The sequence below is a fragment of the Pleurodeles waltl genome, chromosome 4_2 (genome assembly GCF_031143425.1).
Source record: "Pleurodeles waltl isolate 20211129_DDA chromosome 4_2, aPleWal1.hap1.20221129, whole genome shotgun sequence".
Lineage (NCBI taxonomy): Eukaryota > Metazoa > Chordata > Amphibia > Caudata > Salamandridae > Pleurodeles > Pleurodeles waltl.
The window spans coordinates 406,917,491-406,939,806 of NC_090443.1; positions in this window are offsets into that span (position 1 = coordinate 406,917,491).

Below are 22,316 nucleotides of genomic sequence, written 5' to 3' on the forward strand. Positions count from 1 at the left end.
GGCTTAAATCCAGAGGTACGTAGCCACGTGTGTCTCCGAATGGTGACCGACGTGTTTACTGTTCTGGCCGCCGTGTCTGCTGCGTCCATAGCTGATCTTATTTGATTGTTGGAGATGGTCTGGCCCTCCTCTACAACCTGTTGGGCACGCTTCATGCTACACATGCCGTCGAATATATATATATATATATATATATATATATATATATATATATATATATATGGAAAATGTCACTTACCCAGTGTACATCTGTTCGTGGCATTAGTCGCTGCAGATTCACATGCTGTGCACATCCCGCCATCTGGTGTTGGGCTCGGAGTGTTACAAGTTGTTTTTCTTCGAAGAAGTCTTTTCGAGTCACGAGACCGGGGGACGACTCCCATTTCGACTCCATTGCGCATGGGCGTCGATTCCATCTTAGATTGTTTTCCCCACAGAGGGTGAGGTAGGAGTTGTGTATGCTAGTAATAGTGCCCATGCAATGGAGTGAATGCGTATGTACATAATGAAGTTTCAAGTAATATATTTACAAATGTTTAAGATCTACTTCTAAACGGCTACAGGCTACCGGGGAGGCGGGTGGGCGCATGTGAATCTGCAGCGACTAATGCCACGAACAGATGTACACTGGGTAAGTGACATTTTCCGTTCGATGGCATGTGTAGCTGCAGATACACATGCTGTGCATAGACTAATAAGCAGTTATCTCCCCAAAAAGCGATGGTTCAGCCTGTAGGAGTTGAAGTAGTTTGAAATAATGTTCTTAGTACAGCTTGACCTACTGTTGCCTGTTGTGCAGTTAACACATCTACACAGTAGTGCTTGGTAAATGTATGAGGCGTAGACCATGTTGCTGCCTTACATATTTCATTCATTGGAATATTTCCCAGAAAGGCCATGGTAGCACCTTTCTTTCTGGTGGAGTGTGCCTTTGGTGTAATAGGCAGTTCTCTTTTAGCTTTAAGATAGCAGGTTTGAATGCACTTAACTATCCATCTAGCAATGCCTTGCTTTGAAATAGGATTTCCTGAATGAGGTTTTTGAAAGGCGATAAATAGTTGTTTTGTCTTTCGAATTAGTTTTGTTCTGTCAATGTAGTACATTAGTGCTCTTTTGATGTTGTAGGAAGTTGGCTCTGTATGTGCTATTTCAAAGTAAGGAATAGCATGCACAGAGTCCAAGGGTTCCCCTTAGAGGTAAAATAGTGGTAAAAATAGATAATACTAATGCTCTATTTTGTGGTAGTGTGGTCGAGCAGTAGGCTTATCCAAGGAGTAGTGTTAAGCATTTGTTGTACATACACATAGACAATAAATGAGGTACACACACTCAGAGACAAATCCAGCCAATAGGTTTTTGTATAGAAAAATATCTTTTCTTAGTTTATTTTAAGAACCACGGGTTCAAATTTAACATGTAATATCTTGTTCGAAAGGTATTGCAGGTAAGTACTTTAGGAACTTCAAATCATAAAAATTGCATGTATACTTTTCAAGTTATTGACAAATAGCTGTTTTAAAAGTGGACACTTAGTGCAATTTTCACAGTTCCTGGGGGAGGTAAGTTTTTGTTAGTTTTACCAGGTAAGTAGGACACTTACAGGGTTCAGTTCTTGGTCCAAGGTAGCCCACCGTTGGGGGTTCAGAGCAACCCCAAAGTCACCACACCAGCAGCTCAGGGCCGGTCAGGTGCAGAGTTCAAAGTGGTGCCCAAAACACATAGGCTAGAATGGAGAGAAGGGGGTGCCCCGGTTCCGGTCTGCTTGCAGGTAAGTACCCGCGTCTTCGGAGGGCAGACCAGGGGGGTTTTGTAGGGCACCGGGGGGGACACAAGTCCACACAGAAATTTCACCCTCAGCAGCGCGGGGGCGGCCGGGTGCAGTGTAGAAACAAGCGTCGGGTTTTCAATGTTAGTCTATGAGAGATCTCGGGATCTCTTCAGCGCTGCAGGCAGGCAAGGGGGGGATTCCTCGGGGAAACCTCCACTTGGGCAAGGGAGAGGGACTCCTGGGGGTCACTTCTCCAGTGAAAGTCCGGTCCTTCAGGTCCTGGGGGCTGCGGGTGCAGGGTCTCTCCCAGGCGTCGGGACTTTAGGTTCAAAGAGTCGCGGTCAGGGGAAGCCTCGGGATTCCCTCTGCAGGCGGCGCTGTGGGGGGCTCAGGGGGGACAGGTTTTGGTACTCACAGTATCAGAGTAGTCCTGGGGTCCCTCCTGAGGTGTTGGATCGCCACCAGCCGAGTCGGGGTCGCCGGGTGCAGTGTTGCAAGTCTCACGCTTCTTGCGGGGAGCTTGCAGGGTTCTTTAAAGCTGCTGGAAACAAAGTTGCAGCTTTTCTTGGAGCAGGTCCGCTGTCCTCGGGAGTTTCTTGTCTTTTCGAAGCAGGGGCAGTCCTCAGAGGATGTCGAGGTCGCTGGTCCCTTTGGAAGGCGTCGCTGGAGCAGGATCTTTGGAAGGCAGGAGACAGGCCGGTGAGTTTCTGGAGCCAAGGCAGTTGTCGTCTTCTGGTCTTCCGCTGCAGGGGTTTTCAGCTAGGCAGTCCTTCTTCTTGTAGTTGCAGGAATCTAATTTTCTAGGGTTCAGGGTAGCCCTTAAATACTAAATTTAAGGGCGTGTTTAGGTCTGGGGGGTTAGTAGCCAATGGCTACTAGCCCTGAGGGTGGGTACACCCTCTTTGTGCCTCCTCCCAAGGGGAGGGGGTCACAATCCTAACCCTATTGGGGGAATCCTCCATCTGCAAGATGGAGGATTTCTAAAAGTTAGAGTCACTTCAGCTCAGGACACCTTAGGGGCTGTCCTGACTGGCCAGTGACTCCTCCTTGTTTTTCTCATTATTTTCTCCGGCCTTGCCGCCAAAAGTGGGGCCTGGCCGGAGGGGGCGGGCAACTCCACTAGCTGGAGTGTCCTGCGGTGCTGTGACAAAGGGGTGAGCCTTTGAGGCTCACCGCCAGGTGTGACAATTCCTGCCTGGGGGAGGTGTTAGCATCTCCACCCAGTGCAGGCTTTGTTACTGGCCTCAGAGTGACAAAGGCACTCTCCCCATGGGGCCAGCAACATGTCTCGGTTTGTGGCAGGCTGCTAAAACTAGTCAGCCTACACAGATAGTCGGTTAAGTTTCAGGGGGCACCTCTAAGGTGCCCTCTGTGGTGTATTTTACAATAAAATGTACACTGGCATCAGTGTGCATTTATTGTGCTGAGAAGTTTGATACCAAACTTCCCAGTTTTCAGTGTAGCCATTATGGTGCTGTGGAGTTTGTGTAAAACAGACTCCCAGACCATATACTCTTATGGCTACCCTGCACTTACAATGTCTAAGGTTTTGCTTAGACACTGTAGGGGCACAGTGCTCATGCACTGGTACCCTCACCTATGGTATAGTGCACCCTGCCTTAGGGCTGTAAGGCCTGCTAGAGGGGTGTCTTACCTATACTGCATAGGCAGTGAGAGGCTGGCATGGCACCCTGAGGGGAGTGCCATGTCGACTTACTCATTTTGTTCTCACCAGCACACACAGGCTTGTAAGCAGTGTGTCTGTGCTGAGTGAGGGGTCTCTAGGGTGGCATAATACATGCTACAGCCCTTAGAGACCTTCCCTGGCATCAGGGCCCTTGGTACCAGAGGTACCAGTTACAAGGGACTTATCTGGATGCCAGGGTGTGCCAATTGTGGAAACAATGGTACATTTTAGGTGAAAGAACACTGGTGCTGGGGCCTGGTTAGCAGGGTCCCAGCACACTTCTCAGTCAAGTCAGCATCAGTATCAGGCAAAAAGTGGGGGGTAACTGCAACAGGGAGCCATTTCTTTACACAAGCCCCCCCCAGCCCACAGGCCAGGAGACTCAGCCAACGCTGGAAGAGTCTTCCTAGTCTGTCAGGCGAGGAAGAGTAGAGGAAATGGCTGGTTTGTTGCAGGGCCTACTCTGCCTTACATCCTCCTGTTCAGGTCATTCCCTCTGGGGAACTGACCCACTTCCACAGTGATAGGACCTAGTCTGAACTGCCTCTTGTCTGTGCTTTTTATGTCTTCACCCATTCTCTCTATTTTGAGGTCAGAGGTATCCACCTCTGCTAATCTTATCTTAGCCAGGGTCACCCCTAGCTTACCCAAAGAGGTTACCCAGAGCTGGAGTAACCCCACCATGACCAACAGGGTCAGGGGGCCTAACTTGTTATTTGGCATGGGGTCAGACCACCAGGCCAAGGATAGTGCAGCCATAAAGGCTAACACCCAGCAGAGGCCACTGACAGCTGTCAGTGCCCAGAACCACACCTTTAGCTCTTCACCTACAAGGGAAGGGGCTAAGTTACAGGCTTCTTTGGGTTCAGGGTGCCTGTCTGCTGTATTAGAGTGGGGGGTCACCACATCTTGTAGTAAACACCCTTCTTCCACTCTTTCTTCTGTTAGCTGAGGAGCCACCCACTCAGGTTTAACAGTTGCCTGACTAGCCAGGACTTCTTGTGGGTCAGGTTGGACTTTATCAGGGCCATTTTTGGAGTTCTCCCCTACTGGAGCAGAATCTCCTTGGCTTGCTGTAACCTTGGCTAAAGGTTGTCCACCCTTCCTACTCGGTTTTCTTTTCTTCTTCTTCTGGGGCCTGCTTGCATTTACTGCAGAGGCAGGACTTCCAGAATCCTTGGGGGAGGACTGGCACTGGACCAGTTCCTCTCTTGGGCTCTGACTAACCTCTGGGTAGTCATTTCCAAGGAGACAATCAAGGGGGAGGTCTGTACTGACTACTACCCTTCTCCAGCTAAGAGTGCCACCCACTTCTATGGGCACTAAAGCCACAGGCCTCTTAGTGACCCTGTCTAGGCTAACTCTTACCCTGGCAGTCTCACCTGGGATGTACTGGTTTGAGAGCACCAGCCTGTCATGCACAATAGTGTGACTGGCACAAGTGTCTCTCAGGGCAGTGGTTGGGATTCCATTCACCAGTAGGTGGTGGAAGTGTCTACTTCCCTCTGGAATCTCCAACTCACCTGTTGGGCCCTGTTTCCAGTTGAAGGCTAGGAAGACCTCCTCATCTGAGGAGTCATCTCCCATGGCTACACTGGTTACCCCAGGAATTTTGTTCTGGGGTTTGTTTTTGGGACAAGAAGTGTCCTTGGTGTGGTGCCCAGACTGTTTACAGTTGTGGCACCATGCCTTAGTGGCATCCCAGTTCTTACCCTGGTACCCACCTTTGTTTTGGGTTGTGTCTTGGGGCCCACCCACCTGTTCTGGTTTTTGGGGGCCTACAGAGGACTCTTTTTCTTTGTTTCTAGTGTCACCCACTTTCTCCTGGGGAGTTTTTGTAACCCCTTTCTTTTGGTCACCCCCAGTGGAAGTTTTGGTTACCCTAGTCTTGACCCAGTGGTCTGCCTTCTTTCCCAATTCTTGGGGAGAAATTGGACCTAGGTCTACCAGATACTGATGCAACTTTTCATTGAAGCAGTTACTTAAAATGTGTTCTTTCATAAACAAATTATAAAGCCCAACATAGTCACACACTTCATTTCCAGTTAACCAACCATCTAGTGTTTTTACTGAGTAGTCTACAAAATCAACCCAGGTCTGGCTCGAGGATTTTTGAGCCCCCCTGAATCTAATTCTATACTCCTCAGTGGAGAATCCAAAGCCCTCAATCAGGGTACCCTTCATGAGGTCATAAGATTCTGCATCTTTTCCAGAGAGTGTGAGGAGTCTATCCCTACACTTTCCAGTGAACATTTCCCAAAGGAGAGCACCCCAGTGAGATCTGTTTACTTTTCTGGTTACACAAGCCCTCTCAAAAGCTGTGAACCATTTGGTGATGTCATCACCATCTTCATATTTTGTTACAATCCCTTTGGGGATTTTTAGGATGTCAGGAGAATCTCTGACCCTATTTAAGTTGCTGCCACCATCGATGGGACCTAGGCCCATCTCTTTTCTTTCCCTTTCTATGGCTAGGAGCTGCTTTTCCAAAGCCAATCTTTTGACCATCCTGGCTAACAGGGGGTCATCTTCACTGGAGTTATCCTCAGTGATTTCAGAGGTGTTGGTCTCTCCTGTGAGGGAACCAGCATCTCTGACTATTATTTTTGGAGTCAGGGTTTGAGGGACCCTGTTCTCCCTAGATAGGACTGGTAGGGGGGAATTTTCCTCCAAGTCACTATCCTCTTCCTCTGAGTTGCCACCCTCAGAGGGGTTGGCCTTTTCAAACTCTGCCAAAAGCTCCTGGAGCTGTATTTTGGTAGGTTTGGGGCCCATTGTTATTTTCTTTATTTTACAGAGTGACCTTAGCTCCCTCATCTTAAGATGGAGGTAAGGTGTGGTGTCGAGTTCCACCACAGTCACATCTGTGCTAGACATTTTGCTTCTAAAAGTTGGAATACTTTTTAAGAATCTACAACTGGTTCTAGAATCTAATTCAAACTTTTACAAACTTTTAAACTCTAAAAGAAATGCTAAACAGGATCTAACACAAGGCCCTAGCAGGTCTTTTAAGAATTTAGAAAACTTTTCAAATTGCAAAAATCAATTTCTAATGACAATTTTGGAATTTGTCGTGTGATCAGGTATTGGCTGAGTAGTCCAGCAAATGCAAAGTCTTGTACCCCACCGCTGATCCACCAATGTAGGAAGTTGGCTCTGTATGTGCTATTTCAAAGTAAGGAATAGCATGCACAGAGTCCAAGGGTTCCCCTTAGAGGTAAAATAGTGGTAAAAATAGATAATACTAATGCTCTATTTTGTGGTAGTGTGGTCGAGCAGTAGGCTTATCCAAGGAGTAGTGTTAAGCATTTGTTGTACATACACATAGACAATAAATGAGGTACACACACTCAGAGACAAATCCAGCCAATAGGTTTTTGTATAGAAAAATATCTTTTCTTAGTTTATTTTAAGAACCACAGGTTCAAATTTAACATGTAATATCTTGTTCGAAAGGTATTGCAGGTAAGTACTTTAGGAACTTCAAATCATAAAAATTGCATGTATACTTTTCAAGTTATTGACAAATAGCTGTTTTAAAAGTGGACACTTAGTGCAATTTTCACAGTTCCTGGGGGAGGTAAGTTTTTGTTAGTTTTACCAGGTAAGTAGGACACTTACAGGGTTCAGTTCTTGGTCCAAGGTAGCCCACCGTTGGGGGTTCAGAGCAACCCCAAAGTCACCACACCAGCAGCTCAGGGCCGGTCAGGTGCAGAGTTCAAAGTGGTGCCCAAAACACATAGGCTAGAATGGAGAGAAGGGGGTGCCCCGGTTCCGGTCTGCTTGCAGGTAAGTACCCGCGTCTTCGGAGGGCAGACCAGGGGGGTTTTGTAGGGCACCGGGGGGGACACAAGCCCACACAGAAATTTCACCCTCAGCGGCGCGGGGGCGGCCGGGTGCAGTGTAGAAACAAGCGTCGGGTTCGGAATGTTAGTCTATGAGAGATCTCGGGATCTCTTCAGCGCTGCAGGCAGGCAAGGGGGGGGTTCCTCGGGGAAACCTCCACTTGGGCAAGGGAGAGGGACTCCTGGGGGTCACTTCTCCAGTGAAAGTCCGGTCCTTCAGGTCCTGGGGGCTGCGGGTGCAGGGTCTCTCCCAGGCGTCGGGACTTTAGGTTCAAAGAGTCGCGGTCAGGGGAAGCCTCGGGATTCCCTCTGCAGGCGGCGCTGTGGGGGGCTCAGGGGGGACAGGTTTTGGTACTCACAGTATCAGAGTAGTCCTGGGGTCCCTCCTGAGGTGTTGGATCGCCACCAGCCGAGTCGGGGTCGCCGGGTGCAGTGTTGCAAGTCTCACGCTTCTTGCGGGGAGCTTGCAGGGTTCTTTAAAGCTGCTGGAAACAAAGTTGCAGCTTTTCTTGGAGCAGGTCCGCTGTCCTCGGGAGTTTCTTGTCTTTTCGAAGCAGGGGCAGTCCTCAGAGGATGTCGAGGTCGCTGGTCCCTTTGGAAGGCGTCGCTGGAGCAGGATCTTTGGAAGGCAGGAGACAGGCCGGTGAGTTTCTGGAGCCAAGGCAGTTGTCGTCTTCTGGTCTTCCGCTGCAGGGGTTTTCAGCTAGGCAGTCCTTCTTCTTGTAGTTGCAGGAATCTAATTTTCTAGGGTTCAGGGTAGCCCTTAAATACTAAATTTAAGGGCGTGTTTAGGTCTGGGGGGTTAGTAGCCAATGGCTACTAGCCCTGAGGGTGGGTACACCCTCTTTGTGCCTCCTCTCAAGGGGAGGGGGTCACAATCCTAACCCTATTGGGGGAATCCTCCATCTGCAAGATGGAGGATTTCTAAAAGTTAGAGTCACTTCAGCTCAGGACACCTTAGGGGCTGTCCTGACTGGCCAGTGACTCCTCCTTGTTTTTCTCATTATTTTCTCCGGCCTTGCCGCCAAAAGTGGGGCCTGGCCGGAGGGGGCGGGCAACTCCACTAGCTGGAGTGTCCTGCGGTGCTGTGACAAAGGGGTGAGCCTTTGAGGCTCACCGCCAGGTGTGACAATTCCTGCCTGGGGGAGGTGTTAGCATCTCCACCCAGTGCAGGCTTTGTTACTGGCCTCAGAGTGACAAAGGCACTCTCCCCATGGGGCCAGCAACATGTCTCGGTTTGTGGCAGGCTGCTAAAACTAGTCAGCCTACACAGATAGTCGGTTAAGTTTCAGGGGGCACCTCTAAGGTGCCCTCTGTGGTGTATTTTACAATAAAATGTACACTGGCATCAGTGTGCATTTATTGTGCTGAGAAGTTTGATACCAAACTTCCCAGTTTTCAGTGTAGCCATTATGGTGCTGTGGAGTTCGTGTAAAACAGACTCCCAGACCATATACTCTTATGGCTACCCTGCACTTACAATGTCTAAGGTTTTGCTTAGACACTGTAGGGGCACAGTGCTCATGCACTGGTACCCTCACCTATGGTATAGTGCACCCTGCCTTAGGGCTGTAAGGCCTGCTAGAGGGGTGTCTTACCTATACTGCATAGGCAGTGAGAGGCTGGCATGGCACCCTGAGGGGAGTGCCATGTCGACTTACTCATTTTGTTCTCACCAGCACACACAGGCTTGTAAGCAGTGTGTCTGTGCTGAGTGAGGGGTCTCTAGGGTGGCATAATACATGCTACAGCCCTTAGAGACCTTCCCTGGCATCAGGGCCCTTGGTACCAGAGGTACCAGTTACAAGGGACTTATCTGGATGCCAGGGTGTGCCAATTGTGGAAACAATGGTACATTTTAGGTGAAAGAACACTGGTGCTGGGGCCTGGTTAGCAGGGTCCCAGCACACTTCTCAGTCAAGTCCGCATCAGTATCAGGCAAAAAGTGGGGGGTAACTGCAACAGGGAGCCATTTCTTTACAGATGTCTAATGTATGTAGTGCTCTTTCCGCTACAGAATCTGGCTGTGGGAAGAACACTGGTAATTCTACCGTTTGATTCAAGTGGAACAGTGAGATTACTTTTGGTAAAAATTTAGGATTGGTCCGTAGAACAACTTTATTTTTGTGTACTTGAATAAATGGTTCGTGAATGGTAAATGCTTGAATCTCACTCACTCTTCTTAGAGATGTGATGGCAATTAAAAATGCAACTTTCCACGTTAAGTATTGCATTTCACAAGAGTGCATGGGCTCAAAAAGGTGGACCCATGAGTCGTGTTAAGACAATGTTGAGGTTCCATGAAGGAACTGGTGGTGTTCTTGGTGGTATAATGTAGATTTTCCTAGTCTGTGACGGAAAGTCTTAATTTTATTAAAGACACGGAGGCGAGTATTATGCGTTTCTTTTCTTGCTTTAATTAATGAGCAGCAGTCAAGAAACTACAAATCCCATAAGGCTTAACATCTGTAGCCAATGGGATTAAAAACGTAGTTCAAAATACACATAACCAATAGTAATAACGATAAGCATTATGACGTCACTTGACTGCAAGCAGCCCTCTTTTCTAGCAAATGAAGTCAGTTAACTGTGAACAAAGGGAGTAATAAACAAAGAATAAACAGAGCCATGAGGAAAGCGAAAACATCCGAGAAAAAAATCCAGTAGCTTGCAGAGGCAAGGGTAGTCCGGCCAAACCGACAGGGATGATCCAAATCCTGAAGGAAACCAATTGATTGGATAATCTGACAGGATCCGATTAGGACGTTGTCTGAGTGGTTGAAGCCGAAACTAGAGAAAGGGAGGGATAAACAAAGTTATACAAGAGGTGGGATAATACTCGCCTCCGTGTCTTTAATAAAATTAAGACTTTCCGTCACAGACTAGGAAAATCTACATTTTATGACAAGACCGGAGGCTCCTATTATGCGAGTTTAAAGCATATTAATCACATTCAAAGAAGCATTATCAATTGGTTTGCAATAAAATACTCTAAAAGTATTGTCATTGGACCAATCTGCAGATTTTAGAATATCCTCCAAACGGGATCCCGCCCAGAAAGCTTTGGAAGCCATAGCTCCCCTAGAGGAATGAGCTCCAAACTTGGATACATCAATACCAGCCAAGGACATAATCAGTCTAACCCAACGGGCTAAAGTAGCAGAAGAAACAGGATTATGGGGTTTCCTGAAGGATATGAGAAGTTGGGAGGAGGATGTTCTCAAATCTGCGGTCCTATGCTCATAAACTTTGAGACATTGTCCTACACACAATTTTGGATGAAGCGGAAAATAGGGATAAAAGACGGACGACAAATTGGTCTTGGTACGTCTCTTAACCGAAAACAGCACACCCGACGGGGTGAATTGACGGTTGGAGACATCCAAAGCCTTAACATCTGATAAACGTTTAATAGAAACTAAACATAATAACATTGTTAATTTAGCAGATAAAAGCTTTAACGATAAACTTGAATTATCTGGTAATGCAATCAAATATTTCAAAACAATATTAACATCCCACAAATGATTGTATTTCGGTAACGGAGGTTTAGAAAATTTTACTCCCTTTAATAATTTACATACCAACGGGTGCTCACCTACTGGTTTCCCGTGAACATGAATATGGTTGGAGGAGATAGCAGATCTGTAAAGGTTGATCGTGCGAAATGCCTTACCTTTGCTGGCTTCGGAGGCCAAAAAATTACGACAAAAATTACATCTGCTGAAAAGGGATTAATTTGCCTTCCCACACACCAGCAATCCCATAGAGACCAGGCTGCCTTGTAGGCTTTCTTGGTGCCTGGGGCCCAGGAGTTTGAGATATAATGGGAAGCTTCTGCCGAAATGACAGGGGGAGATTGGGAATCCCTGAAATTTTCCAAGCTGACAGGGTTAGGATATTGTTCAGAATAAGGGGATGAGAACGGTGCAGAGGGTCTAGTAGCAGATCCGGAAACGATGGAATTAACAAGGGAAAATCTATTGCCAGTTCTAAAAGAGTGGGGAACCAAATTTGGGATTGCCAAAACGGGACGATAAGGGAGAGGGAAGCGTGTTGACGTCTGGCCTGAGCCAGAACCCTGTTGATCATAATGAAAGGGGGAAAGGCATAGTTGAGGGAAAACGACCAATCTTGTGAGAAAGCATCTGATGCTAAGGCTAAGGGATCTGGGCGCCAGCTGTAAAATTGGGGAAGTTGTGTGTTGAGACGAGATGCAAAAAGGTCTATGGAGAAGGGACCCCATAAGGATTGGATGTTGTGAAACACGGAAGGATGAAGTTTCCAATCGCTGGAATCTCGAAGGTGACGAGAATGCCAATCTGCCACTGTGTTGAGAGCTCCAGGAAGATACTCTGCATGTACCGAAAGATGGTTTGAGAGGCAAAACTCCCAGAAGCTCTTGGCTAGATCTGCCAAAGGTTTGGATCGTGTGCCTCCAAGATGGTTTATATATCTGACCGCAGATATATTGTCCATCCTGAGCAGGATTGCACAATGTACTTTGTTCTTTGCCAGACTTCTGATTGCAAAGGAGCCTGCAAGCATCTCTAAACAATTGATGTGCAATTTGGACTCCTCGCTTGACCATGAACCCCCAGTCGAGATGGGTCCACAACGGGCTCCCCAACCTTGATGGCTTGCATCGGATTCTAACACAAGATCTGGGGCTGATGGAAAGATACTTTTCCCGTTCCAAGCATCTAAATGGTCTATCCACCATTGAAGCTCTGTGCGAGACTCTATGTCTAAAGGAACGAGATCGGAATAGGAAAGCCCCTTTCTTAGGTGTTGAATCTTCAATCTTTGAAGAGCACGATAATGAAGGGGACCCGGGAAGATTGCTTGGATGGAGGAGGATAAAAGACCTACAACTCGGGCTAGACTTCGGAGGGAAATGAGGGAACTTCGGAGAATTTGCAAAATTTCTGATTTTATGGATTTTATTTTTGACGATGGAAGAAGAAGGGTCGCTGAGAGGGAATTGATTTGAAAACCCAGAAATTCTACGAATTGGGAGGGTATAAGAAGGGATTTTTCCCTGTTTATTATGAAACCCAATTGTTCCAACAGAGAGCAAGTCGTTTGTAGTTGGAGTAGGAGAGTCTGAGACTATTGATTTAGGATGAGGATATCGTCTAGATAAATTAATAACCTTATCCCTTGAGCCCTTAGGAAAGCTACCACGGGTTTCATGAGTTTTGTAAAACACCATGGGGCTGACGATAGACCGAAGGGCAGAGAGGTAAAGTGATACATTTTGTCTAACCACTGGAATTGAAGAAATTTTCTGCATTCTGGATGAACAGGGACGACTAAGTAAGCGTCCTGTAGATCCAATCTGACCATCCAGTCTTTCTGGAGGAGAATGTCTCTGAGATGGAGAATTGTTTCCATTTTGAAATGTCGATATACAACAAATCGGTTGAAATGTTTTAGATTGATGACAGGTCGCATCTTTTTGTTTTTCTTTTGAACAAGAAAAATTGGGCTGATAAAACCCGAAGAAAGGGGAAGAGCGGGCGCAATCGCTTGTTTTCGTAACAATGTGTCTACCTCTAGGGAGATTAGATGAACCATTTCTGTGGAAAAATGAGGAGGAGGTTGGAAAAAAGTTTGCACCGGAGTAGAATAAAGTTCTATTTTGTAGCCTAGAACAGTGTTTAACCCCAAGCATCTGTTATTGCATGCCAATTTGACAGAAAATGGGAAATACGACCTCCTGTCGGGAAAGAATCGACTTGGAGGCTTACCTGTAGGGTTGGCGGTTCTGGAATGTCTGGCTGGCCTGGCACGGTATCCTCTGCCACGTTGGGGGTAGAACTGAGGTCTAAAGTCCTGGTGATAGGAACTGTAATAGCCTCTGGAGCCTTGATTGGTGAATCCGCGGCCGGTAAAGCGACCCCTACCTCTACCGGCCGTGGCAAAAACCCGCTGGTGGAACATTTTTCTCATGGACTGTTGGGCTTTTGTTAATGAGGTAAAAGTAGCAACATATTTGCTGAGGTCCTTTATAAAGGAATCTCCAAAAAGCTGTCCATCTGACTGGAGCTGAGGTTGAACGGTTGCCAAATTTATGTGTTTGGGATCAAGTTTGATCAGTAGACCTTTACGTCTCTCGTGAATTAAGGAAGAATTTGCATTTCCCAACAGGCAAAAACAACGTTGAACCCACAAAGATAACTCTTCTGGGTCAAGGAAGGAACCGTCTAGTCTGGCTGATTCGACAAGATCAAAAATCCTAGTAAGAGGCCCTGTAACGTCTAAGAGTTTGTCCTGACAAGAGGACCAAGCTTTATCCACGCCCTTGCGCGGGTCCTTTCCTTGTTTGGTGAAGAAAGTCAACATTTGTTCATCTATAGTAGGGGTAATAGTGGCTTTGTTAGAGAGTACAGGACGAGGACATTCGGACTTTAATTTAGATCTCGTTTGTTTGTCTAGGGGTGAAAAAAGTTTTTGTGCCACATAACGACCCACATGGTCAGCTGGAAACCACTCAGTAGAATTGGGATGATGAATTTGAGAGGGATCGAACATAGGAAAGCCCTCTGAGTCAAAAAGAGAAGGGGTAGTAGAAATTATTTTTGCTTTCTTTGGAGGAGGAATGGAAAAAGACTCATCATCGTCTTTGTCAGATAAATATGAATCTGAATCTACATCAGGCATATCTTCGTCTGTATCATGAATAACTGGAGAGATAACCGGGAGAACATTGCGCTCTTTTGATTTTCGTTTTAAAGAAGATTTTGGAGCCATATTGTTATACTCCTTGGCAGGAGCCTTGTGAGGAACCGCGTCCTCTGGCGTACGTGAGATGGACTCACCTTCCATTTGCGTCCCCATACCTGGCTTCGCTGGCGGACGCGAACTGCTTTCCCCCGCAGTCTGGGCCGATTTGGAAATTAAATTAGAAAGGTTATTCTCCAGATTTTTTGATAATTTTTGTAGTGAAGAAGATACTGCCTGATGAACAGAACTTCTAATGAAGTCACAGAGTTCATGTCTCATCTCTTCCAGTTCAGTGGAAACACCCTGTTCCATAGAGGAAGTGCCAGGTTCCATGATGTTTTATGTCAATAAATATATTTAAACTAAAAAATAGGTTTGTATATCTAATTTTTTAATTTTAGGAGACCGGAACTGAGAAAAAACGAAGTCTGTTGTAAAAACAGGGAGTATAAGGGGTTAATAATATGGTACAGGTCTAAATAAAGCAACTAAGTTGCTCTAGGTAGGAAATAAATAATGTCGTCAGAAGCGCTCTGTCGTTCGACGTCTCTGCCTCAGGAGCAAACCAAATGACGGTTGCTGCCTGAGACAAAAGAATGCCTGGAATTTGGAGCGCGCGACGCGCGTGTGAAAATAAACAAACCCGACGGCAGAGCTGAAGCGTTCAGTTCAGAACCTCTCAGACGGGAGGTCAGAACGAAGGGAACACACGACAGCTTGCCAGGAACCATAAATTAAAAGAATGCCTGTGAACTCGCAACGCGCAGAGAAAAAAAAAAAAAAAAAAAAATACAATAAAAACGGAGCTGACGAACTGAGCTATGAATAACCGGCCTCTATAAATAACCGAAATGCAAAGAACGAGTGGCCGGAGACACAAATAAACATGCGGCAACTTGCCGGCTATCGTAACAAAAGGCAATAAAACGGAATATTTATAAAACCAACAATATTAAACTTATTGAATAATGTAATAAATGGGTAGAAGAAAATGCGACTTATCTCGACTGCAGCAGCAAGAAAAGAGGGCTGCTTGCAGTCAAGTGACGTCATAATGCATATCGTTATTACTATTGGTTATGTGTATTTTGAACTACGTTTTTAATCCCATTGGCTACAGATGTTAAGCCTTATGGGATTTGTAGTTTGACTGCTGCTCATTAATTAAAGCAAGAAAAGAAACGCATAATAGGAGCCTCCGGTCTGATCATAAAATTCTCTTTAGGCCTTCCATAAACGCTTTTATGACTGGTATCCTAAATAATGAAGTTGAGTGCGTAATTTGCAGGTAGGCTGAAATTGCCGTAAGATGTATTTTAATGGAAGAGAAAGCTAGTTTAGATTTCTGCAAATGTAGTAAGTATCCTACTATCTCTTTTGCAGATGCGTGTAAAGGTTGAATTTGATTATTATGGCAGTAATAAACAAATCTTTTCCACTTATTTGCATAACAGTGTCTAGTGGTAGGTTTTCTAGCCTGTTTTATGACCTCCATACATTCCTGTGTGAGGTTTAAGTGCCCGAATTCTAGGATTTCAGGAGCCAAATTGCTAGATTCAGCGATGCTGGATTTGGATGTCTGATCGGTTTGTGTTGTGTTAACAGATCTGGTCTGTTTGGCAGTTTGATATGAGGTACTACTGAGAGGTCTAGTAGTGTTGTGTACCAAGGTTGCCTTGCCCATGTTGGTGCTATTAGTATGAGTTTGTTTTGACTCAACTTGTTTACTAGATATGGAAGAAGTGGGAGAGGGGGAAAAGCGTACGCAAATATCCCTGACCAGTTCATCCATAGTGCATTGCCCCGAGACTGATGTTGTGGGTACCTGGATGCGAAGTCTTGGCATTTTGAGTTTTCTTTTGTTGCAAATAGATCTATTTGTGGCGTTCCCCACATTCTGAAGTGTTCAGTATTTGGGGGTGAATTTCCCATTCGTGGATATGTTGGTGATCCCGAGAGAGATTGTCTGCTAACTGATTCTGAATCCCTGGAATAAATTGTGCTATTAGGCGAATGTGGTTGTGAATCGCCCAATGCCATATTTTTTGTGCTAGGAGACACAACTGTGTCGAGTGTGTTCCTCCCTGTTTGTTTAGGTAATACATTGTTGTCATGTTGTCTGTTTTGACAAGAGTGTATTTGTGGGTTATTATGGGTTGAAATGCTTTCAGAGCTAGAAACAGTGCTAACAGTTCTAAGTGGTTTATATGAAACTGTTTTTGCTGAATGTCCCATTGTCCTTGGATGCTGTGCTGATTGAGGTGTGCTCCCCACCCTGTCATGGATGCATCTGTCGTTATTACGCATTGTGGCACTGGGTCTTGAAAAGGCCGCCTTTGGTTTAAATTTATATTGTTCCACCATTGAAGCGAGATATATGTTTGGCGGTCTATCAACACCAGGTCTAGAAGTTGACCCTGTGCCTGTGACCACTGTGATGCTAGGCACTGTTGTAAGGGCCGCATGTGCAACCTTGCGTTTGGGACAATGGCTATGCATGAGGACATCATGCCTAGGAGTTTCATTACTAATTTGACCTGTATCTTTTGGTTTGGGTACATGGCTTGTATTACATTTTGGAATGTTTGGACTCTTTGTGGACTTGGAGTGGCAATTCCTTTTACTGTGTTGATTGTTGCTCCTAGGTATTGCTGTGTTTGACACGGCAGAAGGTGTGACTGAGTAATTGATTGAGAAACCTAGTTTGTGTAGGGTTTCTATGACGTAATTTGTGTGTTGTGAACACAGTTTTTGCGTGTTGGTTTTGATTAACCAATCGTCTAGGTACGGGAACACATGTATTTGCTGCCTTCTGATATGTGCAGCTACTACTGCTAGACATTTTGTAAAAACTCTTGGCGCAGTTGTTATTCCGAATGGCAACACTTTGAATTGGTAATGTATCCCTTGGAATACAAACCTTAGGTACTTTCTGTGTGAAGGATGTATTGGTGTATGGAAATATGCATCCTTTAGATCCAGTGTTGTCATGTTTTTTTGTTGTTTGAGCAGTGGAATTACTTCTTGTAATGTAACCATGTGAAAGTGGTCTGATTTGATGTATGTATTTAATATTCTGAGATCTAGTATAGGTCTTAGAGTTTTGTCTTTTTTGGGTATCAGAAAGTACAGTGAGTAAACCCCTGTGTTTAGTTCTTGTTTTGGTACTAATTCTATTGCCTCTTTTTGGAGCAATGCTTGAACTTCTAATCCTAGAAGATTTAGATGTTGTTTCGACATACTGTGTGTTTTCAGTGGGACTGTTGGAGGGAATTCTCGAAATTCTATGCAATAACCATACTGGATAATTGCCAGTACCCAAGTATCTGTTGTTATCTCCTCCCAATGTTTGTAAAATTGGCTTAATCTTCCCCCCACCGGTGTTATGTGATGGGGATGGGTGACTTGTGAGTCACTGCTTATTTTGAGGACTTTTGGGGCTTTGGAATTTTCCTCTACCCCTTTGGAATTGTCCCCCTCTATATTGCCCCCGAAAACTTCCCCGTTGATATTGGCTTTGGTAAGTGGGCCTTGTTTGTGATGTTGTGGTTTCTGTGGGTTGTCCTCGAAACCCTCCCCTAAAAGGTGTTTTGCGAAAGGTGCCTCTGCTCTGCGGGGAGTAGAGTGCACCCATGGCTTTTGCCGTATCAGTGTCCTTCTTGAGTTTCTCAATAGCAGTGTCTACTTCCGGCCCAAACAACTGCTGTTCATTAAATGGCATATTTAGCACGGCTTGTTGGATTTCCGGCTTGAAACCTGACGTGCGGAGCCATGCGTGCCTTCTTATTGTTATTGCAGTATTTACTGTCCTTGCAGCCGTATCTGCTGCATCCATTGAAGACCGTATCTGATTATTAGAGATACTTTGTCCTTCTTCCACCACTTGTTGTGCTCTTTTTTGGAACTCCTTGGGTAAGTGTTCTATCAAATGTTGCATCTCATCCCAGTGAGCTCTGTCATATCTTGCCAAAAGCGCTTGTGAATTGGCAATGCGCCATTGGTTTGCTGCTTGTGCTGCAACCCTTTTGCCCGCAGCATCAAATTTGCGACTCTCTTTGTCTGGAGGTGGTGCGTCTCCCGAGGTATGAGAGTTTGCTCTCTTACGAGCTGCCCCGACAACTACTGAGTCTGGAGTTAACTGCGTTGTAATATAGACAGGATCTGTTGGCGGTGGCTTGTACTTTTTCTCCACTCTTGGAGTTATGGCTCGGCCTTTAACAGGATCTTGAAAGATTTGTTTTGAATGTTTTAGCATTCCTGGGAGCATAGGTAGTCTTTGGTACTGGCTATGAGTGGAGGTTAGCGTGTTAAACAAGAAGTCATCCTCAATTGGTTCTGAATGCAAGGTGACGTTATGGAAAGCAGCTGCCCTTGCGATCACCTGTGTATAAGATGTACTGTCCTCAGGAGGGGACGGCCTGGTAGGGTACGAGTCTGGGCTGTTGTCCGATACTGGAGCATCGTAAAGGTCCCATGCATCGGGATCATCTTGACTCATGGCAGTATGAGTCGGGGAGTGCATCAGTGGAGGAGTTGCTACTGGTGATGTGTGCACTGATGGTGGTGGAGTTGTTTTCTTTGCCACCTTTGCCTGTGGCTCCTTGTCCTTTTCGTGAAAGGCAAGTTTCCTTTTCATTTTAATTGGAGGAAGAGTGGTTATCTTCCCTGTGTCTTGATGAATGTGGAGCCTCCTTTGAGTATAGTCTGGCTCTACAGCTTGAAGTTCCTCTCCAAATCTATGTTTTTTCATTTGGGAGGCCAATCCTTGTTCCTCTGTATAGGAACCTGTTTTCGGCTCCGAGGCTGGATGTTTCGGAACCAAAACTTTTTCGGAGGTCTTTTTAGGCTCCGAAGAAACCTTTGTAATTTTCGGCGTGGTGGTGTCTCGATGCCGAATTTGTTCGGTGCCGCTGTGACGGTGCCAAAATTTCTCTGAGCCGATGTCTCGGTTCCGAGATTGCTGTGTGGCGGTATCTCGACCGGAGTCGGATGACTTCGACACCAGCGTGCCCTTTTTCGGTGCCTTGGCTCTGTCACCGCTTGTTTGGGTTAAGCCATGGCCTGTTGGCGGTGGCGTCCCCTGGGCTTTTGATGACTTCTCGTGAGTCTTATGTTTCGACGTCTTACTCACGGTTTTCGGCGTTTCTTCGGCCTCGAGCTCTTCCGAGTCAGACTCTTGGATAGAGAAAGCTTCCTCTTCTTCCTCGAAACGCTCTTGTTCTGTCGGCGTCGACGCCATCTGCAGTCTTCTGGCTCTTCGGTCTCTTAACGTCTTTCTGGACCGAAACGCTCGACAGGCCTCACAAGTATCTTCCTTGTGCTCTGGGGACAAGCACAAGTTACAGACCAGATGCTGATCCGTATACGGATACTTGTTATGGCATTTTGGACAGAAGCGGAATGGGGTCCGTTCCATCAGCCTTGAATTCACACGTGGCCGGGCCGACCAGGCCCCGACGGGGGATCGAAAAAACCCCGAAGGGCCACCGGAACTCTTCCAAATTCAGTGTTGATCTGTTGTAACTAACCCTGATACCGAACGCAAACAATACCGACGTTTTTTCTGAGATTCTAACAAACTTTCCGACCCGAAACACGGAGCGAAAAGGAACACGTCCGAACCTGATGGCGGAAAAAAATATCTAAGATGGAGTCGACGCCCATGTGCAATGGAGTCAAAATGGGAGGAGTCCCTCGGTCTCGTGACTCGAAAAGACTTCTTTGAAGAAAAACAACTTGTAACACTCCGAGCCCAACACCAGATGGCAGGATGTGCATAGCATGTGTATCTGCAGCTACACATGCCATCGAATATATATATATATATATATATATATATATATATATATATATTAGTGTATACTGACCTCATGGTGGGGGGACTACCTATAAGTAATCTTATGTAGTGTTACTGTAATAAAGTACCTTTATTTTTGTAACACTGTGTGGTTCCTTTCATGTGTGATAAGTTACTGTGTGACAATTGTGGTATTGCATAAGCTTTGCATGTTTCCTAGATATGTCTGCTGCTCACCCACAGCTACCTCTAGAGAGCCCTGACATCCTAGACATTGTCTTCATTCACTATTAAGGGTTGTCTGGACCTGGTATAAGGTGCCAACACCATAGGTGTCCACAACACACCAGGCTATTTCCTACACTGTGGAAGCACCTTTGCAGACAAGACCTTTTACCACTCCTCTGAGATTAAAATCTCCTCTCTCCAGATCTCAACTCAGGTCAAGGGCATGCACAACTTCAAGGCATCGCCATCGGTCTTGGCATTCTTCTTCAAGGTGATCTTCCCGGCATTCACACCATTACCATCCTATGTCCAGATCTAAATCTTGTTCTCTGCCACGATGCAGACTGCCTTATTCCGCTAGATATTCACCTACTCTCTCAGACTCTCCTTATCCAAGGGTCTCTCCGATCGCTGACATTATGGTAATATGACTGTGCATTTAGGACATCAGCACCACTGAGTGTGGTAAACTGAGCCTACTCCACACTGTTTGGAAGCTGTTGGCCTGACTCCTGGCTAGCCCGCAGTGCATCACCCACCCTAGAACAAAGGTGATTTGTGGCAACCTAACCTAAACCGGACACTAACTCCTCAGGGAAGCCTTTCTCTCAGTTACTCAGAGGCTCATACACACCAAGGCAGGACACAAGATGCAAACTGGATTTCAATGGATTTATTGAAGCAACTACATCCTAGTATAAAAAGCATGAGCTTCGATAATAAGACAGATAAAACCTAATACTGTAATCATTATTAAAACCAATGTAAGAAAGAAAAACCCAACCATTTTCTAAGATCCTAGAGAGTCTAGAGATTCCTTCCTACACCCTATGTCCAGGGTGGTAACGCCTCTGCCTCTCACGATTTAAGGGGGTAACCCCGACACCATACCTGAATGTGAGAGCAAGTGTCAGCCTGTTCTAGATGACAATCCTCTCGGGAAGCTGAAGAGTCAGGATCAGAGAAGCTGTCTGTGTTATGGTGTGCGCGTCCCAAGACAGCCATGACTGGAATGCCCTCTGCCTCAATTAGGCCCATTTGTTGTTTATATATTAACCCATACAGAGATCTACGAACAGGATGTAATGATGGGTCTGGAAAATAAGGACGGACTCCTGAGCTACTGAATTGGCAATACGAGTTGGTATAGCATGTACTGTACATGACAGCCTTGAACAGTGACCTAAGTGCATTGTGCAAAGTGCATGGCTGATAAAATGTGCAGCGCAAACAACTATGTCTTCCTGGAAAGAAGCAGCTAATTAAAAACAATGAGTTAAAAGCTGGCAGTGCTAAAAAATAAATAAAAAATACATTGATAAAATGCACACAAATGTAAAAGGCAGAGGTTACGGGCCTAATGCTAAAATAAGGGTGCCCAACCGAGGTGCTAAAGGAGTCCCACAACACCCTCCCCTTGCTGGAACAGGAGTGCAGAGTCTAGTACCTAAAAACTAGTATAACACTTATGAAACCTATAAAATCATGTACAATTTCAAACTAAAAACAAGTGCAAGCTATAAAATGTATAAAAGCATGTCCATGTCGACAAGCAGAACAAGCCAAAGCATACGGCCGAATTAAAATAGTTCATTGTATTGGAAAAACTAAAGCCAATCAAAAGAATCCCACATAAGGGCATCAAACATAGTAGTACAGATAGAATCCAGGCTAGACCCCACTTCTGCAGATAAAACCACCAGAGCCTCATTTAAAAGGTTAAAGGAGCACACAAGATCTGTAGACTTAGCCATAACTATAGCAGAGAAGGCAGCGTTCTGTGGTGTGCAAAATGTTGGAGCACCAGAAGCCAAAACAACTTGATTCATGGAAGTTGGCTCGCAGAAGGCATCATGTAGCAACCACAATCTCATGGGAAAACTCCAGCAATGAACCTTCATCAAGAACATCAGATTTATGTCCACAGAAAGCACTTGTTGCAAAGCAAGACACACTTCCAGTGCATGGTAGAAGGAACACCATAAGCAATGGAAAACAGGCTCCACACAGAAGCATACTGGTTAAAGTGAGAAGGACCCGTCTTTATAAAGTTCTTCCAATAGTGCTGCTCCAAAGTACTGTATCACGTGTTCATGACACTGTTGGGAGCTCCATCAAGCCTTCTGGTTGAGATGGAGCAGCCATGGCAAAGTAAAATTAGCAAAAGGAGGATACTGCCAGTTAATACCAAACCTCCAAAAACACTTGAAAAAAAGTGAGTGAATGGCTGAAGGTATAACTCCAAAGAGTCGCAGATGTGCT